This window comes from Vidua macroura, chromosome 6, assembly GCF_024509145.1.
Source record: "Vidua macroura isolate BioBank_ID:100142 chromosome 6, ASM2450914v1, whole genome shotgun sequence".
Lineage (NCBI taxonomy): Eukaryota > Metazoa > Chordata > Aves > Passeriformes > Viduidae > Vidua > Vidua macroura.
The window spans coordinates 47,067,688-47,090,718 of record NC_071576.1 but is presented as its reverse complement, the minus strand read 5'-3'; the positions used below and the strand labels follow the sequence as shown (position 1 = coordinate 47,090,718).

General features: G+C 40.9%; 1 protein-coding gene across 33 annotated transcripts in view; it reads left to right on the top strand.

The window, feature by feature from the left end:
• TSPAN4 (tetraspanin 4) overlaps nucleotides 1–23,031 on the top strand; it is a 413,364-nt gene that overhangs the window by 315,362 nt on the left and 74,971 nt on the right. The window contains exon 1 of one of the 33 annotated variants that reach the window (XM_053981274.1): nucleotides 3,834–3,865. The exons of the other annotated variants lie outside the window; for them this stretch is intronic. The gene's annotated coding sequence lies outside the window, so the exon portion shown is untranslated. Of the gene's footprint in view, nucleotides 1–3,833; nucleotides 3,866–23,031 lie in introns of those variants that run through there. 33 annotated transcript variants of the gene reach the window in all.

Below are 23,031 nucleotides of genomic sequence, written 5' to 3'. Positions count from 1 at the left end.
CTGTCAGGCTGAGAACATGTAATTCTGTCCACAAGGGAGATACTTTTCTCTCCACAGCAAGGCACGAGAGATAAGATGCAGGACAATGTTGACATTTTCAGCTCTCAGCAGAAAATGAAGACTTGACAAAATAAGTCTTGTTAGGAGTCAGGGAATATGTTTGCAGGGTTTTTTTTTTTGATGTGATGCACAAAAGGGGAGATGGTGTTAAAATTATGCTGTTTGAAAAGGTGCTTCAGGGAAGAGAATAACAGAGGTCTGATTTCCACTTAGCTCTAGGAGAAGGGAGTTCAACAGTGTGTGTGTTGTTGTGTTAGTAGCATGAAGATTATTCCTTTGAATGATGTTTAATGTTGCAAGCAGCAGTATATGCTGTCACTGCAGCACAGAGGTGAATGCTTACATGCAAGAGTACAGTTTTTGAAGAGGAGTAGCCTAGAAAGCCCAAACTTGTCCTTGTAGGTTTGCTGGGACACATGGTTGATGAACACTGCATGAATATTTAAAATTAATTTATGAGAGCCTTTATAAGCTTCACTGAATCTGCAGATGAGGAGAAATGTGGTTTTGGATTATTTATGCTAACCTACCCAAAGTATTACATACCGATCTAACATGAAGAAAATATAATTCCTAAAGTAAACAGATTCTCTTGCCCGGTCAGACAGTAGGGTTTCCTGGTGTCACTGAGCCTAGCACTGTGCTTGACAGTCCTCCTTTCCTCCCCTGGCAATTTGGAATAAATATACTGCTGATATTGAAGCATTCTCACTTGTTTGTCTTAGCACTTCAGTCGGGACCCTTGCCTCTGCTTTAATGCTTTTTTGAATCAAAGGTGCCATGTAGCTCATAAAAGCAATCACATTGCAGAAATGGCATCATTTTCACAGAAAAGGCTTCTCAGCTTTTTTTTTTTTTTTTTGACTCATTTAATGCTTCTTGCATGGTGAGACACACAGCAAAGGCAGATTGTACCTCTCTCCTCCTTGGCCTTGTAAGAAGAGAAAGGTTTCAATGTGAGGTTGTGTTTTGAGTTCCATGAAGTTGCTGGCTGTGACTGTCACAGTCTGTGACCTCTGTGTGCTGGACAGAGCTAGTTAGCAGAGTCCCTCAGTAACTCTGGGTGAGGATGTCTGGTAGCAGGGCTCAGCACTGGGCTTCTAAGTTTTGTGCTGCTAGTTGCCAGCAGCACAACCTGTTTCTGCCATAAATTGTTGAGTTATTAAACTAGAGGAGAAGGTCATGGAGGCGAAGCCCAAGCAGTGCTCATTCAGGAATAGAATTGTCATATGCTATAAACATCATTGAAAATGAAGGTATCAGATGGCAATGTATTTGGATCCCATGGATGACATTTGGACTTTCACTCTATTTCTGCTCGCAAAAAAACCCACCCCTGAGTGCTGTCTGCTGCATAGCAGACTTTTGACAGTCATTTGAATGAAGCAGTCAAGACTTTCCCTTAATTTCTCAGGATACCAGTCTATAATCATGCTTTATGACAGGCTGTGTGTTTGACCTGTTTAGTCTCAATTATTTCACTCATGTTCCTGTAAATGGTGTGGTTGAGTCAGGGGAAACCCTTGAGCATGGAAGAGAAATCACACATTCCCTGGACACCAGTGAGAAGGAGCAAGGGGAGGGGCTTTGAGAAACACTGAGTATGGGATGCCAGAGAGGCATTGCAAGGAACTGAGAGCAGCATCTCAGGGAACTGAGAAAACTTCCTAAAGACCATGTTCCTTAAGGACTCCTTACCAAGTTTGCTGCAGAAAGTGACTGATGGCAGGAATATAGTTTGAGGAGAAGGACATGCTTCTAGGGAGACCATGGGTGAAGAGAACATTGGTTTTAACCCATCTTCATTTCTTTTCCATTTACAGTAGTCTTTTTAAAATGTTTTCTGTTGGTCAAATGCTAACTATTCTATTTTACATTTTTAACAAAGCCTGACTTTTTTTTTTTTTTTTTTTTTTTTTTTTTTTTGTATTTTGAAAGTCCTTTGGTCTGTTTTGCAGAACTGTCTATAAAAAGAAGGTTTGGGACCTTTTCACACATTAAATATCACATTAAATAAAGTTAATCCTTATCTCCATCCCTGCCTTCTGCCACATGGAAGTACTAAAGGGCAAGGTGGAAAGGGATAAAGCGCCTTATACTGCAAATGTGAAACAGCTTTGACCTTACACTCAGTAATTCCCCCAGCAACTCAAGCACAAAAATCAGCAAAATTAATACAAGTGTGCAGGGTTAAGTATCGAGCAAATCCTGTGAGGACAGAGAAATTCAAAATGGTATTCAGTGCTCAAGGACCAGTTAAGCCCTAGTAGCTCAGTGCTTGCAGTGGGCCTCACAGGAGGGCTGGGCAGGGTGCCCTGGTCTAAATGCCATCCATCCCATTTGCTTCAGGACCCTCCACTCAACATGGGGTATGCACAAGATTGCATATGGAGATATAGACATATATATATCTATAACTGCAAATACATTACATGTGAAATCCATTCAGTTAGTTTTTGCATTTGCTTGCAAATTTTGAGAGTTTAGCAAAAGACAAGAACAGTGTTACCAAAGCTTTGCATTTTCCTTTTTTGTTACCTTTGTCACCTCTAGAGGCTGCATGCCCTAAGTTTGTGTTCTTTTAGATTTCAGGAGGGTGTAAGTGTTTGCAATGGATTCCTAGAGACAGGGCAAAGCAGTAGGGTTGTAAAGTTGTGCTGTACTGATATGAAGAGGCAGAAAGCCAAGTTACAGTGACAGGGTAAGTACCAACAAAATAATAAACTAAATGCAGATTCTGTGTCCAAACCTCTTCTGCTTTCACTTCCCCCTGGGACACTGTTCCAGTGCCCTTGTTCTATTTGAAACTATTTGTTCTATTTTCTTGCAGAGAAATTGGACAGTATCCAGTTTTAAAATTATCTCAGTTTTAATTTATTCTGGTTTTGATGTTTATTGCACTGTATAACTAGTGGTCCCAGATTTTTTCCTTAGTCTATGAGTCTATAATTTACCTGCCTAGTGTCTGAAAGGCAGATACCACTTACTATAAGTTGCGTATAATTTTAATATCCATATGTTTATATAATATATGAGATTTGTGGGGTCAGTGATGAAGGGAGATGATTTATGCTTCATTAACATTTCCAGACATTCAAAAGACAAGTGAATTTCAGTTTTACAGAGGCATCTTAGCAGAAACCTGCACAGGTCCAGCATATTTAATGTAACTTACACTCAGCAAAAAAATGAACAAGCTATTCTCCCTTAGGATTTAGTACCAAACTCACAGAACTAGGCATGATCCAGCTAAATGTATTCCTTTTCCATGTTAGGGTTTTTTAAAGAAAAACGCAGAGATGGAGGATTCTGGGAAAAAAAGCACATGAATTATGAAGCATTGAATTTTTTATGTCAGGACTTAGGAGTACTAGATTACAGTTTCCACTGAGGCACCTTTGTGTAAACCTGGAAATGCAATGGGAAATCAGTGAAACAAACCTGTAGTGCTTGCTAGGGCCCCTTTCCAGAACAGGTTAAAGTTAGATAAAGCTCAGATCCTAAGCTGTGTTTCTGCCATGATTGCAGGGCTCTAGGAATGGGAGTTTATATATATAAGTAGAGGAGAATGATGGTGAAAATGATACTCAGAAGTCTGGGCATTTAAGGGCACAGAACAGATCAGGAAAGTAAATCTGAGCAAGGTGTCCCATGATTGCAGAGCAGCTGGTGGAAGTGAGCTCTGGTCCAAGGGGAGTGCTGATTCCAGAGCCCTGTGGACCTGGCTGCCGCATCGCCTCTCATGGCTCCCCGTGGCTGGCCAGGACAGAACATGGACATTGATTTCCTCCTGCATCTAAGCCTGGTATGATCTCTGTGTGCTCTTGCTGTTCTCCTGGCATTAAGGGGTTTAGACACGGTGGAAAAGGAACTTGGCCAATTTGCTGCAAAGCAAGTTAATGCATCTTTTGTCACACATCTTCCCGTTTCAGATGTACCATCTCTTCATGTTTTCTCTTGCACATACGTGCTCAGGCAGAGCCAGAGGTGTTGTAACTTTCTTAAAGTCTGGTAGAGGCAAAAAGAGCTATAGAGATCTGGAACCTAGTCTGATGTTAAGAATTCTGATCTGATTAGAGACACAATGTAACTTAGTATACACGAGCAACAGAAACAAAACTCCTCTTAAGAATCAGACATGTATCTCTATTTCAGTCTGTGCTTGAAAGAACTAGTAACATTTTACTGTTCAAAAATGATAGTTCTTTTAAGGGGAAAGAGGGGATGCAAAGACATTGCTTACCTCATACCTGATGAACACTGTATGAATATTTAAATACCTGCACTGCCCAACAGGTTATCCTAAACAACGTGAAATGTTCTTTTGTGTGTTTCTAACAAGCTTCTTCTTGCTCCTTTTCTTTTATCCTTCGTAGGTGATGAGATTGACTCCAACTCTCCCCTCCTGGCATGCCATATGTGCAGTGTGATACCCTTCTTTCTAGCTTGTTCCAGCTTTTGGGGAGGTGGGAATTTATTCCTGGAATCATTCCAGTGTCCAGATCACTTTCATTGTCTTTATTAGTATGGACTGTTGCCCATCCTCATTGAGGAGAGCAGTTGGTAGGGAGCACATGAGATAATTGCCTGAAATGAACTCTGCCTCCACGGGGCACAAAATCACTCAGTGGCACTGAAGAATTCTTAGTCTGGCTTAAGTCACCTTTCTCCCTGTAGTCAGTATCTGGTTCTAACATATGTAATGGGTACCATATGCTCAGCCTAGACCCAGTCCCAGGCTTAGACCATCTGCCTATAAAGCAGTATACTTTTTCTTTCCTGTGGACCTTTCTAGGTGGCATCTCCATCCTTCAGGTGCAGGATGGCTGGCAGCAAAGAAATAAGCTTGCTCAGGATTGAGCAAAGCTCAGTGGGTCCAAAGGGTCAAACTCTTCCCAAGTGCTCATTCCCATGCCTGGAACAGCTCTATGCACTAGGGCCAGCCTTTCAAATATTGCTATGCTTCATGTAAGTGTATATGGTTTTCATAGGATCATTTAGATTGGAAAAGACCCTTTAGATCATCAAGTCCACCACTAAACCATGTACCTAAGCACCAGGTCTTATAAATATCTTCAGGGATGGTTACTCACCCACTTCCTGGGCAGTGCTTGATAACTCTCAGTGAAGAAATTTTTCCTAATGTCCAATCTAAATTTCCCCTGGTGCCACATGAGGCCATTTCCTCTTGTTCTGTCTTGTCACTTGTGGTAATTCACATGACTTCACTGTTTTAAAAATCTCTTGTCAAGTGGAGTTTTCACTTGAGGTTCCTTCTTGAAACATGTGTGGTTTAAGCAAAGATAAGAAGGAAAAGCTATCTTCTCACGAGAAGCACAACCCTGCAGCACTTGTGTGCCTTGGGGCAGCTGTGTCCCATCATAGTTCACTATAGCAGCTGGAGGACCTCTCTCAACCCTTTGAAGGCAAGAGAGCTTGGGGAAGAGTTGGGCTGTTTGTTAGGCTCTTGTCTGGCCTCCCTCCAGTTGAATTTGTTAGGTTACTGAGGAGGAAAGAAGGCAGTAAGCTCTTGCATTCTGGACAAAAAACTGAACTGTAACCATGGCCTGAATTAGAAGTATCTGGACGAGGGCAAAACCTCATAAACCAGTGAGCTCTTTTACAATCTACTGTAAATGTTTGTTCTAGCCTTCCAAAGCCACACATCTCTTTGCCACTTGAGTGAGCAGAAAGCTTTATTAGAAAATGTTACCCTGCATTTGCATCATGCTTGGTTTGCTTGGTTCCGATTAGTTAGTAATTGTTTCATTAGTGTAGAAATAGGTGTCATTTTACTTTTTCATGTTGGTTTTTGTCCCACCATGTTGTTGTGTGAACATTTCTTACAGTTACTTGCTGCAGAGAAAATGTGAAACAGGCTGTACAACAAGAGGCAGAAACAGAAAAATTGCCTTAGCTTGGGAAGAGCCTTGCTTCTTGTCCTCATCTAGCATCAACAGCCTATCAATATTAAAGTCAAGTGCAAGCCAAAACAACCCAGCTTTACAATTATAAAGGAAAGGGTGAGGGGAGGTTGAACCAGGGCAGATTAAGAGACTGAAGAAGAGTAATTTGGAGGTTTGCACTGCTGAAAGCACACCAGTTTCTAGTCATTACTGGTTGAATCAGGAAGGAGTAGCAACACTGGTCTCTTTTAGAGGGTCCTTTGTCTGTTTATACATTCACTCTCTCAACTGCCAGTGCTTTCTGATCCATGGATCTCCAGGAGGAGTCTCCTTTAACTTGGCCCTGCCTCAGCAACAGGATGGCACAAGAAGACAGTGTCTGTGGGTCTGTGTGATCTAAGGTTTACAGAGTGGTGCTGGTGTTAGTAGTTTCTGTGTCTGGAAGAGCTCCTGTATTAACCACTAGTCTGTCCAGTTCGGCACCAGAGGACAGAGATCCTAGCCAGATATGACTTTCTGACAGCAGCTGGTAAGAGATGTAGTATTATTTATGGTGAATAAATACTGAATAGAGTAATATATTGTGTGCTCATCCTGGAGTGATGGAAATTTAAGGTGTGATGTAGGGGTGAGAGAGAACTTAGCAAAGCTCCCCTTTTCTCATCACCCCATAACCTAAAATTATCTGCTGCAGCTGGGAGGAAAGAGATGGAATATATAGGGCTTTTGGAGAAAATGCATTTGAAGAAGAGATGTTAAAGAGGGGTTGAATGAAGAACAGGAGGAAGCTCCACGCTTTTGCAGTTGAAGAGAAAGGGAAGACTCTGTGCATGTAGGCATAAAGATCGTGTGCTATTTGGCTGGGGAGGAACAGGCAGGTAGAAAATAGCAGTTAGCAAATGTCCAAAAGCAATCTGAGGCTTTACAAAAGGCTAAAAATAGTTCAAAAATCATGATGATCTTTATGTGTGCAGGACAGTCATGCAGTAACTCTGCATGATCCCATTGTTCCTTTGGAAAAACACAGACCATGCTGCTGGAAGTGCATTTCTCTCTCCTTTGCCCTGTGTATCTTGACAGCAAAGACTTTGAGGCTTAGGGCTTTTAGGGAGGATTTTGGTTTTTTAGCGGAATTAAGTGGCAGGCAGTATAACCACAGCTTTCCTATGAGACAGCTTGGCCTAATATCCCTGTGACCTGCTGTGGCTCTGTTCCCTCCAGGACCTTGCGGTCATGGGGACACTGCTGATGCTTTTGTTTTCATGGTAAATTGAAGAAGCCAACCGACACATTGAAATTCAGGTACAGTTTTGATATTTCAAGCAGAGGTTGTACAGACACATTTTTTCCCCACAGATAACTTTAATGCAGAGAAAAGAGCTGCAGCTGAGAGGTCTGGTATTGGCAGTGCCTGCTTTGTGAGAGAAAAGGAGTGATAGTAACAGCCTATGCCGTACGTTCGTTGTAGTTTTTCTTACTGGGGCAGTAATGGGAGCTGCTGGGCTGGGAGTGAACAACATGGCTCCTCCTTGAGCCATGGAGGCAGGAAAGGTTGTTGGGCAGCAGGGACAGAAGACTTGTTTTGAGCAAAGCAGGAAGAAATGCAAGAGAAGGCAGGGAGGACACATCAGCTCTTGGCAGGGGTGTGCTGAAGAGCAGTGGAGTTGCTGATGGTTTGGCAGACCCAGCACAGGCACAGTAAACTCTGCTATGTAATGGAACAGTAGGACCAACACCTAAAGCATCATGTCAGGCAATCCATGCTACCCAGGTTTGCTTGTTCTGCAAAGCAAAGGTGGAAGGAGAAGGAGAAGGCAGTGGTTAAAAAAAATCTTGTTAAAGGTGAAGTTGACTGCAGAAAAGGAAAGGGGTAATACTCTGCAGTGCTTTAATGTGAGGTCTGTAGCTCTGTGTGACAGCAGACTTGTGGAGTTCCTACATGTCAGAAGCTGTGAGGTAATGCTCTATAAGTGACTGTTTCAAGTGATTTGCCAGGAAATTAAATGTCCTAGAAGTTGTCCAAGCCTTTGTGATTCAGCAGCAAAAAGAAATTACTACGCTTGCTGACAAGTTGCCACTGCATACTTCTAAGGCAGTTACGTTTTCACAGTGGCAGTAGTAAGACCTTGGGTTTCCTTGTAACTGTGGCTCTCTCTAAACCAAACCAGCAAGCTTTTATCCTTCATGGTGCGAGGAGAGTATTTTCATTCTCAATTTGCATTTGGAGAGACTGGCATGAAGAGAAGAACAGTCCAGCATTTTCAGAAGTGTCTTGTATTAGGAGGAAAACATTTCCCAAGATTTTCAGAGATGCTGATCGTGTGAGGCATCTCTGGACATCAGCTAAACTGCTTGGTATTTATGAAACTGGAAAGCATTGATACTGCACAAAACTTGAGGCTACTGTGGAAAACATTGGCCTAGGAGACTTCCTTGGGCTAAAGGGCTCAAAGGAATCCTGGAAGTTGCTGTGATTAGTACTTTTCTGCTCTTGTACCACAGATTGTTCTTTATACTTTTTATTCTTTAGATGGTAACTGTGTTTGCCTTGGACCCTGTCTTCCCAGGCTCTGTCAGAAAACTTTATATGATAAAGTTGTGTATTTGAATCTTGCATTTTGGAGTTGTTCTTCTGTCTAACCTTGACCATGGGCAGCACAAACAGATGCTGTTTTATTTGAGCCTCTCACTGGACACTTGGGTGTGGAAGAGAGGAGAAATGCCAGCACTCTCAGAGAGAGTTTTTGCCCATGTCTGGGGTTCCTCCTGAATTTCAACTCACAGCTTTTCTCAATGTTAAATGTGTTGATTAAACAGTTTTAACAAAATGGTTGAAGAACACTGATCAAATTGGGAGCTCTCTTGCCAATGAATTGGCAAAGCTTGGGTTCTGACTCTGCAGTGTCTCCAGTGTACATGTGACATGTGACATCTCATTACTGTATTTTCAAGCAGTGTTCATTGAATTGTTTTGTTTTACATTTATTGGTGTGGGTATGCATGAAAAATCAAACCACCCTTCTTAACTGTAAGCAGGAAAAAATAAAGGTATTGTGCTTCAATTGTTTTTATTTTTGGCAGAGCCACTTTCTAATGCAATTATGCTTGTGCCTAGGGGCATGTGGGATTGGCAGATCATGTGTCCACCTTCCTGCACTCTTTCAGACATCCTATACTTAAATTATGTGAACCCTTTGGGAACCACACTGTTGTGTAAGTGTTAGCTAGCAAAAATCATCATTGTTGCAAACAAACGTACTTCTCTTCAGAACCATTTAGTAAGTAACTTTTTATTAGTCTAAGTGCTTTGAATATGGACTTTCAAGTAACTTCTTATGGTGATGTACTTCTGTGTGTGGGGACAAGAAACAGCTGGGGAAAATATGAATCACCTATTCTGGCCGAGCATGAAAAGAGGAAAAGGGAAAAAATAAGTCTTTTGGGAAAAATAAGTCTATTAGTTAAAGTGCGAGCACTGGTAATCCTTTTTCAGACAAGGCTTTTATTATAACAAGGTTAATTTTCCACAAATAATTTCCTTTGTTTGCAGTGGCTTTTTGTGTTTTCTATTTAGGTTTTTTCAACACTTTATAGAAGATGAGGTGTGTCCGATGTTTTTGTAAAGATGCCTAGACGGGAGCTACTTGTTGCAGGGAAGAAATTAAGGCTGGTATCATATACTGCTCATGTCAGTTTGGCTAAGATTTTTTTTTTAAATATTCATGATTAAGGAAAAGGAAAATTTTCCATTCTTATCCTGGCTTGTCCCTATTTCTCACAGGATCTAAAGTATTATAAACTGTTTAGAAGTGCATGCACAAAGTTGTTTAAAATCAGTTAAGCATAGCAGCTTTAAGCCAGATTAACATGAATTTACTCTGTAGATTTGCAGTAGTAACTTGTAAACAGGGGCAATACAAAATGGTTTGATCGAAATTCTGGGAGTCTCTCTAAGCTGAGGGATGCAGATGTTATGCCATGCAAAGACTTGATGTGAAATCTGGTTTAAACCATGGCAGTCCCACCTTCTTTAATGTTGCAATTAGTGCAAGGCAAGTGAATGCATATCCAAATTTCTCCAGTATGTGTCTGTATCTCCACATATAGATCTGTAGCTATAGAGATCCCTCCTGCTTTAACCAAACAGAGATGTGGGCACTGATCCATTTTGTGTGACTGTCTAGTAGGTTATTCCTTCATTGTTTCTTAACAGCTTTCAAAGATCTTGGTTCCTCTGTTATAAATGTAAAACACTCTTACTATGTATATTTGGTGTATGCTCATGGTTACTAAAAGGTATCTCTTTCTTTGTAAGCCAGGCTGATGATCAGTGTCAAAATTAATTTTTTTCTTGGGCAGAAATTTTCCCTTCTGGTGCTGGTCCAAATGGAGTTTTTATGGCTGGATCTTTGCTTATACACAGAAGTGTTCTTGTGATTGCTGAAATTATATTAGATTATTTACCAAAGGATGATAATATGCACTGTGTGTAACCTCTTCCCTTGGCTTTTATTTGAATACTAAAAGGAGAGAAATGATCTGCCTAAAGAGGCTTCCTTTGTGTTTCCCTTCTCATAGTCTCTCAGAGGTGAAAAAAACCATAAAAAGCCCAACTGCCGTGATCTCTAGCTAAAACCCATTCAAATAAAAGAAGCCTTAAATCCATATTAATCACCACCACCTTTAATCTTTCAATCACTGCTTGATTAAATTGCTGCCTAGATTTGTCCTTTCACTCATAAGACCTAGTGAGTGCTCTGCAGTGAACTCAAACAGAGAAGTAATAAAGTCCTTTCTGTCACAGGCACTCCCCAAAGTGCCAGACACAACACAAGTTATTAAAAAAAAAATCAAAGAGTGAGCTCCTATGAACTGTGCATAGAGGAAAAAAATTATTGTCCAGGGAACGGGAAGAAGATTTTAATTTTGCATCTGCAATTGTGAAGGCAAATACATCTGTATAGAGGATATTTCAAAGTCAAAAAGAAATGTGCAAACTTGAACGGCTAGGCCTGTGTCAAAACACAGGTTTGTAATGGTTTTACCACTGTCAGAATGCAAGTGCCTGTTTTTTTTCCTTTCAGTAGAAATTTCAGCACAGAGCATGCCTATCAGTTAGTAAACTCACACTGATCCACAATCACAGAGTCACAGAATGGGTCAGGTTGGAAGGAACCTCAGTGGGGCCTCTGGCCCAACCTCTCTGCTCAAGCAGGGCCATCCCAGAGCACATGGCACAGCACTGTGTCCAGACAGATCCTGAATATCTCCAGTGAGGGAGACTCCACACCTTCTCTGGGCAGCCTCTTCCAGTGCTTGGTCACCCGCACAGTAAAGATGTTCTTCCTTACCTTAACCTGCCTTTAAATCTTCCCTCTGAGAGTGCAGATATTCCAGCTCTGATTCCAGTGAAGGCAAGCAGGGTTCTGCACAGCCGTTTTCCATTGCCCTACAACCATTACAAAAATGATTTATGTCGCTCTGGGATGCAGCAGTAGCCCTGTGGGTCGTGAGCCACCTTCCCACTACTGAGCAGTCAAGGTGCCATTCCCGTGCTGGGCCATTTGTTGGAGTCCAGTGCTGAAACAGAGGTTACTTTGTAGCCTGATGTGAGCTAGCAGGTCTTCTGTGGTGACTGCCCTCACTTTGGAAGTGAGCTATAAAGTTGGTTTTAGTGTTATGTTCTGATAGAAGTGGACTTTGTCCATTACAGCACAACTACCAGTCAAAGCACGTTAAGTCAGCATTAGTGTGTCCTGGTGTCTCAGCAATTGGAATAGTTAGAATATGGCATTGTACAAAGCCCTGTCCTTCATCTGAGTGTGTTAGCTGTCAGCACAAGCACTGATTATCCAGTAAATACAGAATAAAGTGGACAAAATGAAGCAAATAGCTGGGGCTAAGAGTGCATGTTTGGCTTCCCGGCTCTAGTTTAGGAGAAGTAACATGCGGATGAAATGGGTGATTTTCTTTAAAATAAAACTGAGTTTTTTGGATATGAGCATCCACTTCGCTTTATCTCGTCTTTTAATCTTCAAACCTTGATGTTGTTAAGGGCATATATTGAACAACCTTGTTCTTCATGTCATGATGTTTTATGGGATGTGTTGCTATGTTCTGACACAAATACTTTTTCTTTTTTTTTTCTCTGCTGTGGCCACAACCCTGAGTCAATAGAGACTGAACATATGCTCAATCATTATAAGTCAATTTTAAACCAATTCAAGAATGTCCTTACTAGGGCTTATGTGAACAACAATTTAGTGAAAAAATCAATGTTTGGCATCATCTGTGTCAGTTTAACTAGCTTACTGCCCATTCAGCTTCCAGCCAGTTGATAGCTGGCAAACCTTTGCAACATGATGTTGTCTTGGGCTTACATAATCTTCACTGGTAAAAGGATTTTAGAGGTTGATTTTCCTCCCTTAAGTTTATATTGTGCAAATCTTTACCCAGCTCAGGGTGTGCTGGAGACAGCCTGTTTCATGCTGAGAAAGCCTGTAGCTACAGCTTTTTGAAAGCAGAAGATGTTTATAGACAAGATACCAGAGTAGGATTCAAGAGAGCTCATTTCTTCAATTTCTACTTTATCTTTCTATCTTTTCCCTCCCCCAAATAGGTACAATGATACAAATCTCACACGTGGTGTATGTGCTTCTTAAAATAATTTGAGATTGTGAAGTTTTTTAAGAGACAGTGATTACAAAGGTAGTGAGATGACTGGTGACTGTGCTCAGTGAGTATTTGGAGTGGTGTTGGCCTGTTGGTGGTATTCTGCAGCCATGCCTGCTTTTATTGATATGCTGTGATGTAAACCTGGGGCTGCTGTTACAGCGATGAGGCTGGTCTAAAGAAACCTATCATCACACAAAGCTTCCTAATTATTTAGCAAGTGCCTTTGGAACATCAGAGCTAAATATGGATTCTTTTTAGATAATAAGGACGTGATTTCTGTGGAAGATACATTTCTTCCCTTAGTTTTCTTGTACTGTTAAGCGTGGAATTCTGCTAGTGTGGTGGTTTTGATGTAGAAGCAGCATTGTCTCCATAAGAGTTGTAGACTTGAAACAGGGTTACAACATTAAAATTCATGTTTCTTTTGCTAACCTATAGAAAGATTGAGGAGTGAGATGTATTTCTATTTTGTGGTATGGTTACATATTCATTGGTTGCCCTACATCAGGTTTCATGGCCCTCAGCTTAAGTTACTGCCAGTGTCTGTAATGTAGAGACAGGGAGCTTGGTAATTGCTGTGGTCTTTTATTGCATGGCAATGTATGTACCCTGTGCGTCAATGAACAAACACATCTCATACAGCTCTGCAGTAAAATGCAGTCATCCCACAATGAGCAATAACAATTCAAAAGTGTTTCATAAGCATTCTGTTTAAACAACAACAACCCCCTTCCCAAAATCACAAGACAACAGTGGTATTTCATTTTCACAAAATTACTTGGAGAGCTCTTTGTGGCCTGTACTAGAAATGTTATTGGAGCAGTGGGCTGGAGGCTTTCCTTCCCTGCTGTCTTTTCTATTTAGGATCAAAATATGTTTAGACTTCCCTCTCTAATATGATGCTATTGTTTGAAATCTGTGTTTCATGTTGGTACTCTGAAATCCTTACTGAAACATCTTGTGCTGTTAGCTGATTGAGAAAAGGATCCAGGGTTGAACCCTTCCCAAAGGTGGTAGGTTGGATGTAGAAGATGTCAGCAGGATACCTTTGTGCTTACCACTCTTTCTCAGAAAGTACAATCACAGTTTTTTATTTCTGCCTGTCCCTGAGCAAATACTACCAGAAAAAGCTGATGAGGGAAATTGTTTCTAATCCTGCAGCATGCTCTATCCCTTCACTTGTCTAGTTATTATTGTATTGTGCCAACAGTTGGATGCCACATGTTCATCACTCCTTTGTCCCATCATGTGCCACAATCACTTTAGTCCTTCCACTAGAATAACACAACCACAACCATAATTTCCTGAAGATCTTTCCAGTATCTGGGGATACTGAAGTCATTAGGCAGGCATGGGGTTAACCTTTGCATCCACTGTAATTTTATCAGCTAGTGGAAATTATTAAATGACCTGAAACGTGAATTTCATAACAGACAATAACTGTAGACAGGTAACCTCTTGGGCTTACCTCAAGTAATTAAGTCTTAGAACTGAATGGCAGATGCCCACTTTATTAGTGAGTCATTAGTTTAGCAAGGAGATGGTGTTACAGCATATACGATTGCTTTACTCCATGAGCTGAGTAACTTCTAATTTAGACAGATGAATAATTAATAGAAAAGGAGCTTTAATAGAAGTAAGGTCATCTGTTTTCAATTATAAAAGCTGCAGTTATTGCATAGATTGAGAAGGGCACAGCATGCAGGATGTGTTGATCCTTCAGGCTTTGATGGATTTGCCTCTTCAGATGAAACCATTAGAAGTAGAGAAACTTGAAGAGCAAGAAAAGAGGGATGTGAGGATTTTCATCATGAGCACTCTCACCCATCAAATGACAAAAAAAGCAAGTTGTGTGAGCATGACCAGACTATTGGTAGAACATCTCTGCTGTGATATTTGATTTATGCATCTGTCAGCAGGTGGCCTTTTGGGCAGAGCAAGGAAGTCTGGAGAAGTGCTTTGTCAAAATATACCATTGACCAGCTACAGTGGACTGGTTGCTCTCAACTCCCAAAAATTAGTATTTCAGGGATAACAGTCCCTTACATCATGTGTGATCACTATGAAGGGCAAGAGCTTAATCTTTTGCATTTGCTTGACAGCCTTGTGATTGATAGCAGCTGTTGTTAGGCTTTGATTGTCTTCCTTTGTAATTTTGACAGACAATGTTTCCTAAATGTATGATGTGAAGGATTACTTGGTGAAGATTGTTACATACCAGGACAAAGGGATTTTAAGAAGTACAGCAACAAGTAAACATCCATCTTTGGCAGACCATCGCTATAAATCCTTTGAGAAGAGATAAAAAAACTGTAATCAGAGTTTTAAGGATTGATGTTGTCCAGAATGAGGAATGTGATTTTAACTAAGGCAATTAAATAAAATGCAAAGTTTTGGATTATTTTGCCTTCCTCCTCCATTCCCCGCCCTTTTTTTTTTTTTTTTTTTTTAGTGCTTTCCCCACAGATAAGGGGGAGCTGAGCGATGCTCTAAGGAAGATGCAGGTAAGGATGAAAGAATCAGACAGGATGCAGAATATCCAAGAGGTGGCAGTTGTATCTGCAGATGGTAGGGAAACAACCAAGAAGATGAGACAGGGAAAGCTCATTTGTACAACTGGGAACTGCTGATATAGATGGACACGGAAAAAGATACAGGCCTGGAACAGAAACTTTTAGTGAAAAGCAGCTTATAAACATCAGTGCCAGACCTAAATTTGATGATTCCATGGAGCTGCATGATTTATGCCTGTGAAACATCTTGCCAATTAGGTATATCTTTTTTCTTTTGCTCATATGCACACACATGAAGATCAGGTTCATGTTCTATGGTTTTCTCTTGCTTGTTGTCCCCTCTCTGCTGGATTTTTTTATTTGTATGTTAAATATTACAGGATATCAGAGTTATTTCAGGTTTGTTGGTTTCCATACTATACCATCAGAGTTTTTTGAGAGCGTGGCATTTACTGAATGGCAGAGAGATTTTCCAAGTCTGTGAAAGGACCTTTGACTCATTCTGCTTTAGATCTTTCTTCATGTAAAGCCTCAGTCTTTGGAGTTCACAGCTCAGTGACACTAGTGTCTGTCCTTGGACACTCTAGGTGGCTAAACTTGGGCATGCAGAGAAAAGCTGCACATCAGCTCTAATTTTGGGTGAATTCTGTTCCTGTTTTATTTTCATGCAGTAGTCTGTGAGAGTTTTTTCATTATTTTTTAAATGCCATTTTTGTGGCAACAAAATGAAGAACCCTTGTGCCCTCCCTTACTGAATTGTTCTTTTTCTAGAAGGAACATGAAATAAGAAGTAGAATCAACAATAGTGAAAAATCAAGATAGGAATAAAACCACATTATTGTTTCCTTCTTTCTCTCTTCCTCAATTAAAAGAGAAAGTGGACCAAGGCTGAACAGACTCTGCCCTGCTGTGGGGAAGCAGAGCAGATATTATGGGCCTGTCCACTTTTATAGCAAGCAGTAAATAGTCATGAAGCACTTGAACATAGTGTATTTATTTGCAGGTAGGTTCTGTATTCAAAAGTGACAAGAATTTGTGTGGTGGTAGGAGTATTTGTTATAAAATCTTCAGAGTAGCCTGTCTCAATTCAGTTATCTGGACCCATTTCTACAGCTGAAAAACAACCCTATCAGCTGAAAATATTTGCAGTGACAGGAGGAAGAAAAAAAAGTGTTCTAGAAGTTTTCTTCAGAACTAAGAAATCTGTCTTCAATGTCACCCTTTTATTTTTATAATAGTTGCTTTGAAAATACTACTTAGTGTTGTTTGGACCATAAAGCATTACTAAGGTTAAACTGCTGGGAACCTGAGCCAGAACTCTAAAATCCAAGGAAGCTTGGGAATAGCTCATGGCCAAAGAGAGGGTAGGGAGTATGGCATTGAGTAAGAAAGATACATAATTATGCACAAAAAGTCTTTTTCTTAGCAGTCATCTTTAAAAACTATATGTTTAATCTCAGTAATAAAATTTTACAGTCAGAATTTCTGTAGGCATGTCACTGTTACCATGCCAGTCAAAGCTAAGGCCTCAGCTACAAGGTTTTGCCACATGATACAAAAGAGAAAGGACAGTGTGGGCTTTTCCTCCCTTCCTCTCGTTGTGATTCCGTAATTCAACGAGAGGCACGCTTAGCAAAAAGCACCAAAAAGGTTAATTCCTCGTACTTGCTCTCCCTGGCCGGCTCTGATATGCTATTTGTGTGTTTGTCAGTTTTTCACACCTGCTTTGAAACAGCAAGGGAAGATAACGTGAGAAAAGAGAGAGAACTGCCTTATTTTTTCCTTTTGTACCAGGCTAATCCAGGCAGGATTCTTTCAAAAGACACAACTCCTATCAATAGCCAGGCGTGCTGTGGCTTTTACACTTGGCATTATGAATTGGTCCTCTGGTTTGGATTGATACTCTTCACCAACAAACGCAGAAAGTGGAATTTAAAAACAAAAAGAAGGAATTCAATTATTTTAGCTTCATTACACTTCATGTTGCTGCTGCTCCTCCCCATGGAGAGGCTCTCTGGCTGTTTCAGATTCTTCTCATTTACAGAGTGTGATTGTATGAATTGACCAAATTTTCCAAACCATTGATCTTGTTGCACATGCTCTGCTGACTTGTTTCTGGCTTATGTGCAGAAAGTTCATGAGTTGATTGGAATTTTAATTGAAGACAGTTGAGGGGCCTATATTTTGCTTTTCTGCATTACCAGATGCTATATTCCCTACGCATTGGGTGAAAAGGGGACTTAAACCATATAGGAAAGGTTCTGCATGTTTGCATAATTGCTTAGAAGTCAGTGCTATTTGTAGGAGCTAGGTTTGGCTATGTCATGTGACTCATGGCTGTAGGAAGTAGAAGCATTTTAAATGACATCAGGGGTTTAGAGATTGAATACCCTGTTAGGGGTATGCGTTATACACCATGCACCTGTGAATGGGCATGTATGAGGGCACACAGCTTTTTCTTTTTGTTCTTTTTTCTTTTGCTTCTTTTAGCAATTCTTTTCCCTTTCCCTTAAGTCCTATTGTATCATAAGTGGCTTTATCTGATATTTTCTGCAGCCCAGACAGATTTGAACTAGTTTATTTCTTTCTCATCTGCACTGCCTGGCTGCAGGTTTACCCTGTTATTACACAGACAGCAGAGGCCATCAGTAGCAAATTAGGATTGAATAAACTTTTCTGTGCATGTTCAAATCCTATCACATTCTCATTATAGAGCAGCTGCCCATCTGGGCAAGGGAATTTAATTGACCAAAGTCCACCTAGTGAGCTCTGAACTTTATGGTCTGTATCTATATTAATCCTGCCTGACTGGCAGCTTTTCTAAGTGGAGAACAGAGTGTGTGAATGTAAAAGTCTTTCACAAACTCTTCACCTGCCATTGCCACAGAAGACACCATGGGGGTGGGAGGCATGAGCAACACATGTTTATAATTTAGCTGTGAAAAGCATCCTTGAAAAAACTGCTCTGATATCAGAAAGGTGGATGACAAGTCTTGGTGCAGGATATTATGTATAAAGTGGTTCTTCCATCTCACTCTGCCCATCCGGCATCACATAGAAATCGTGTCCTCAGAACTAAACATGTTGAAGTGTCTCAGATGGGCCAGATGAGGCTGGAATTGCTGCAAATCCCTCTATCTCTTGCTTGGCTTGTATTTTTTTCCAAGTTTATGCTAGAAGGACTTTGGCTGGCTTTGCATCAATCTGTTTGCTGTGGGACAAGTGGTGGTAAACCATTGTGGCCCCCAGGTGTCAGCCAGTGCCATCAGGAACAGACTGTAGTGAGCATTTGTGGAGGTACAGTTTAATGGTTGGGGCTGAATACTGCAGAGGATGCAGTGAAACAGTCTTTTAATGTGCCAGAGCATAATAACCCTCAGGTCTGGGGGCAGGCAATGAGTGCTCTTTGATCAGCACTCCAGCTGCAGAGCTGGAGCAGCCTCCCACTTCCCTGTGGCCATTGTTCTGCAAAAGGCAGTGCCTTGGGTTTGCAGAAGGGTTTCACTTCTGTTTAACCCTACATCCAAGTGCTTCTGCTCTAGCTTCTGTGGAAAGCTGTTGAATATGTCAATATGTTGAGAGGCACCTGGAGAAGCGTTGATCTCTCTTTTCCTGCTAGAACCTTTGAGGGTCCATTTTACAAAGGAGGGCATTTGGAGGGTGATGTAAAGAGAGGGAAACTCTTCCTCATTGGCAGCTGAGCATTGCTCCTTTTCATACAAATATTGCCACTATTTAATTCTGCAGTTCAAGATGGCAACAGCAATAAAATCAGCAAGCAGATGCTTTGCCGAGAGAAATTATTTCTCTGCCATTGGTTTTCTTGCCCTGTAGCAAAGTTCTATTGTGAGTAGATTGTGTCTGCAATAAACCTGGCTTTCTGGGAGCTGCTCTTGGGTAGGAGACATGAAAGTTTCCCTATGATCATCTTGTCCCCTTTGCCAGAGCTATTTTCCCATTTTTAGCTGGATTTAAGGTAAGGATATGCTTGTTTTGTCAATTCAACAGTGAGGGAAGCCAGAAGTTTTACTTGTCAAAAGTCCTTTTAGGGGAACGCCCCAAAGTGTGTTCAGTATGCTAAGTACCGTGTACTGTTGTGCCATCAGCAGCCCTGGAGTTTTGAGGGTATTTTAGCTGCTTGTGGCAGCTGGCTTGTTTTGATTAAAAGAGAAATAACCTGATTTTTAATCTATTTCTAGTAATACAAAGCAGTAGGATTCCTGCCTTGGCCGAGGTTGTTCTTCAGTCCGAAAAGTGTTACATTGCCTGAAAGGCTGTACTGGACTTTTGTAGCACGTGTGACAGACTCAGGCCTGTCCCAAATGATACCATCTTTCAATGGCAGCAGTGGCTAGGAAGGCACTTCTGCAGAAGTGGTCTCACTGTGCAGCAAACTGTTTCCTCTTTCCCTCTAAAATCTCTTCTTCTCTGTCTCTTTTAATGTGTGAGTTTGTGTAAGCATATAGAACATGCATAATTGTACTCACAAAGCTGTTGGGGAAGATAGACTGTGCTTTCCTTGGGCTTGGCAGAGCAGGGAGATGTTTTCCACAGAAAGCCTGAAGAGAGCTGACCTTGATGCAGCATTGAGCTCACTGAGAACAGTATCATACTTTGAACACAGCTCCTTGGAGGTCCTGACAGAAGTATTTATTTAAGTATTTCAGAAACTAGCTCTAGCTGCTTGCACCAGACATAGCTATTAAAGATTACAACTGAGGATAATTATTCTTTATAAGAACTAGTTTTTATTAGAGAGGACTAATACAGAGCTCTGATAGTGCCATGAATGTCTTGGTGGTGCTTTAGCACTTCCTCATAATCATTCACCCTAATGCTGCTTAACTGAGCAAATCCCATGGCCATTTTATCCAGATAAAATGGAGAAAATAGATGAGCTTTTCACTGCCTCTGGAAGGCTGACAACAAATCTCAGGTTCATTAGACCAAAAAGGAAGCAATTACCCATAAAGCAGCTTGCCAATAGCAACGTTTCCCCTTAAAATAAAGGGGGTACAATGGCATCATATTTTCATCAGCTCTCCCTGTGCTGCTGCAGTGAAGGGAAGGCAGATGCTGGGTCTGAGAATGCTGCCTTTTCCTCCAGAGCTTTCCTCTAGGGAAGTGTTTCCAATCCCCAGTGTTCTCCCTGTGACTGCAGGCCTCTCTGGCTGCAGGCCTCTCAAGGCTGTGCCTTGGCTTCTCTACTGCAATCCTCTTGGTATGCTCTTAGCCCACCAGTTCTTTCTTTCCCCCTCCATAGGCAAGTCAGAGACCATAGTCATTGAACAGAGAGCAGACTTGGTTCAGTGAACACAGGAAGTCTTACAATTAGGGATAAATGCAGAATTTCTGTAGAATAACAAAAACTGCTGAGATAGCATATATCAGGATGAAGGTCAGGGTTGGAGAGGGAATATTCATGCACATCACTGAGTTTAGAGGGTAGTATAGTTAAGTAGTATTAGACTGTTTACTCAAAGGATTTTCCTTCATGTTTTTCTGCTTTATTTTTCCACTTTTGTTAGAGGACTCTCATTCATCCTACTATCCTTTCCTCCCTTTTCAGCTGTCTACTTTTGATACCTGCCTCTGGTGAGAGAATATCTTCTTACTGGAGAGTCATACCCTTTGAGGGATGAGGGAAAGAGAGGAGGTGGACTGAAAACTGGGTGGTTTCTTCTTGTTGTTTTTGTCCCAGCAAACTTGTCCTGCTCTTACTTGTGAGGTAAAGCTCTCTCCATCTTGTGAGAGTGGGAAAGGCCAGGAATAATATTGAAGTAAATTCTTCTTGGGGAGTCACTTAATCATCTGAAGATGAGAGCTCTCTGCCCCTTTGATTGTGTTTTGCCTGTGAAATTGTTGATGGAATGGAAATGAAGGTGGCTGAAATAATCTTGAGACGTTTTCTTCATACAGAGCTGCTTATTTACTATTTGAAATCAGTCATTTAGCATTAAGTGGCTACAGGTCATTAATTGTGGGCAGGTTCTCTACAGCACAGCTGCAGACTCCTAGTGGCCTCATGATGAGTTACTAAATAAGACTTTTCCTTTGATTGACAAATATGATTTTTAGCCTGAACTTCACTGAGAGATTTGATACTGAGAGTCCCACTGCTGCCTTCCACTTTCCTATCCAAAAATCTAATTTTGTAGTTAACACAAGAATATAATTTGCTATCCAAAATATCTTCTTGTTCTTCTTTGCATAAAGTTATGCTTCTCAATGTTTGCCTTTCTTTTCTATCCTGCTCCCATGTCTGTCTCTCGTTTTATTCTCTTGTCAGACCTGTCCCACCCAGCACAGACACATTCCATCATCTCTGCCCCGAAGCTCATTTATTCTCTTGCCTACTAAATTTGTATGAAATTTCAGTGTTTTGTTTTGGGGGACATCCTAGAATTAGTAAGCACCCTGGTGTCACAAGGCCATTCTCTACATTCCCTCCCTTTGCTGAAGGCAGGAACATTTACATTTCAAAGCTTTTTCTTATTTCACCTGTGGAATTTGATTTGCAGTGCACCCTGTGGACATTTCAGCTTTGTCAGCTTGACTGTTATTAAGCTGTAATAATTTATCATCATTGCCAATGATTTTATGTCTAGGGTTTTTTTTTTTTTTTAGCAGGTATTGCAGAACCTTTATTGGTAAACTGCTGTGAGCGTGCAAAAACTTAAGATAAATAATTTATGAAGTCATATTTACGTAGTTGTGCTTTATGGTAGAAGGATGTGCTGAGAAAGTTTTGAGATGAATGTTTATTTTTACATGAGCCAGAAGACTTTGTTTCCATCTCATTCAGGCCCTGGCACAGAATGATTGAGGATCTGCAGAAACCCAAAAGCTTTTTCCCATCTAATGGCAAGAAAGAATGTGTGAATAAAGCTGACAAACATAAAAATGCAATAAACTACAACTGTTTAATGAATTTATAACCTGAAGGGGCAAAGTAATAAAAAACCTATAAATTCATGTCAGCCATATGCCTTTGTTAAGAGCTAATAAGCAATAATACACGTAAGGGGCAGTGCAAGAACGAGAGTGTATGTGAATTCTTTCCATGAGCATTGGCTGGGACTTGCTAAACTGAGATAATTTGATTCTTCATGCTCTGTGTGTGTGTTTGACCGCACATGGGGGTTCAATATCTATGCCCTGGCATGTTTTTATAATAAGGAATAAAAAAAGCAATTTGTACTTTTAATTAATAAGTATAGATGAGTTAATTTCCAAATAACATCATGGGTGGATTGTAAAGCTTCACAGCCTGACCTTTGGAAAGAGAACCATCTTTTCTCTCATTCAGGTAACAGGGTAAGGATTTTTTGCTGTCCATGGTGTTCATTCCAGCTACCGCTCAGAGTAGGTTACCCAAAGAGTCATTTGGACTGGATGGATATTCTAAATAGGCTGGAGTGAACTTTGAAGAAGATGCCTATTTCCTTCCAGCGACAAGTGAAAGAGAGTCTGGGCAGGTGAATTTGAGCTGAGATATGAGTTGCCCTAACTCCAGGTATGTGGGCTGCCCTTGTGGTCAGGGGAATTCTGATCAATGCCGTTAATGGTGTCCAGGGAGCTGTTCAGCTGATCAAAGGCAGGCTTAGACCATGGTGAGCCATGGTTGATTTCTAGACACCCCTAACAGCATTGGCATCAAAAGTCAGGTGACCTGAATGCCATCCTAGATGTCTAAATGCTGACGGTATAGACCAGAGGTCAGAAGAAATATTTGCAGTCGTCCTGTGTTGTATCCTGTAGCATTTGACAAAGAAAGATGAGGTTTAATCCAGAAATCTTCTGCAGTTCAGAAGTGTCAACAGTACTTATGTGACCAGAGGCATACTTGGAGGAAGTGCTTAGTGTAAACTGGTTGT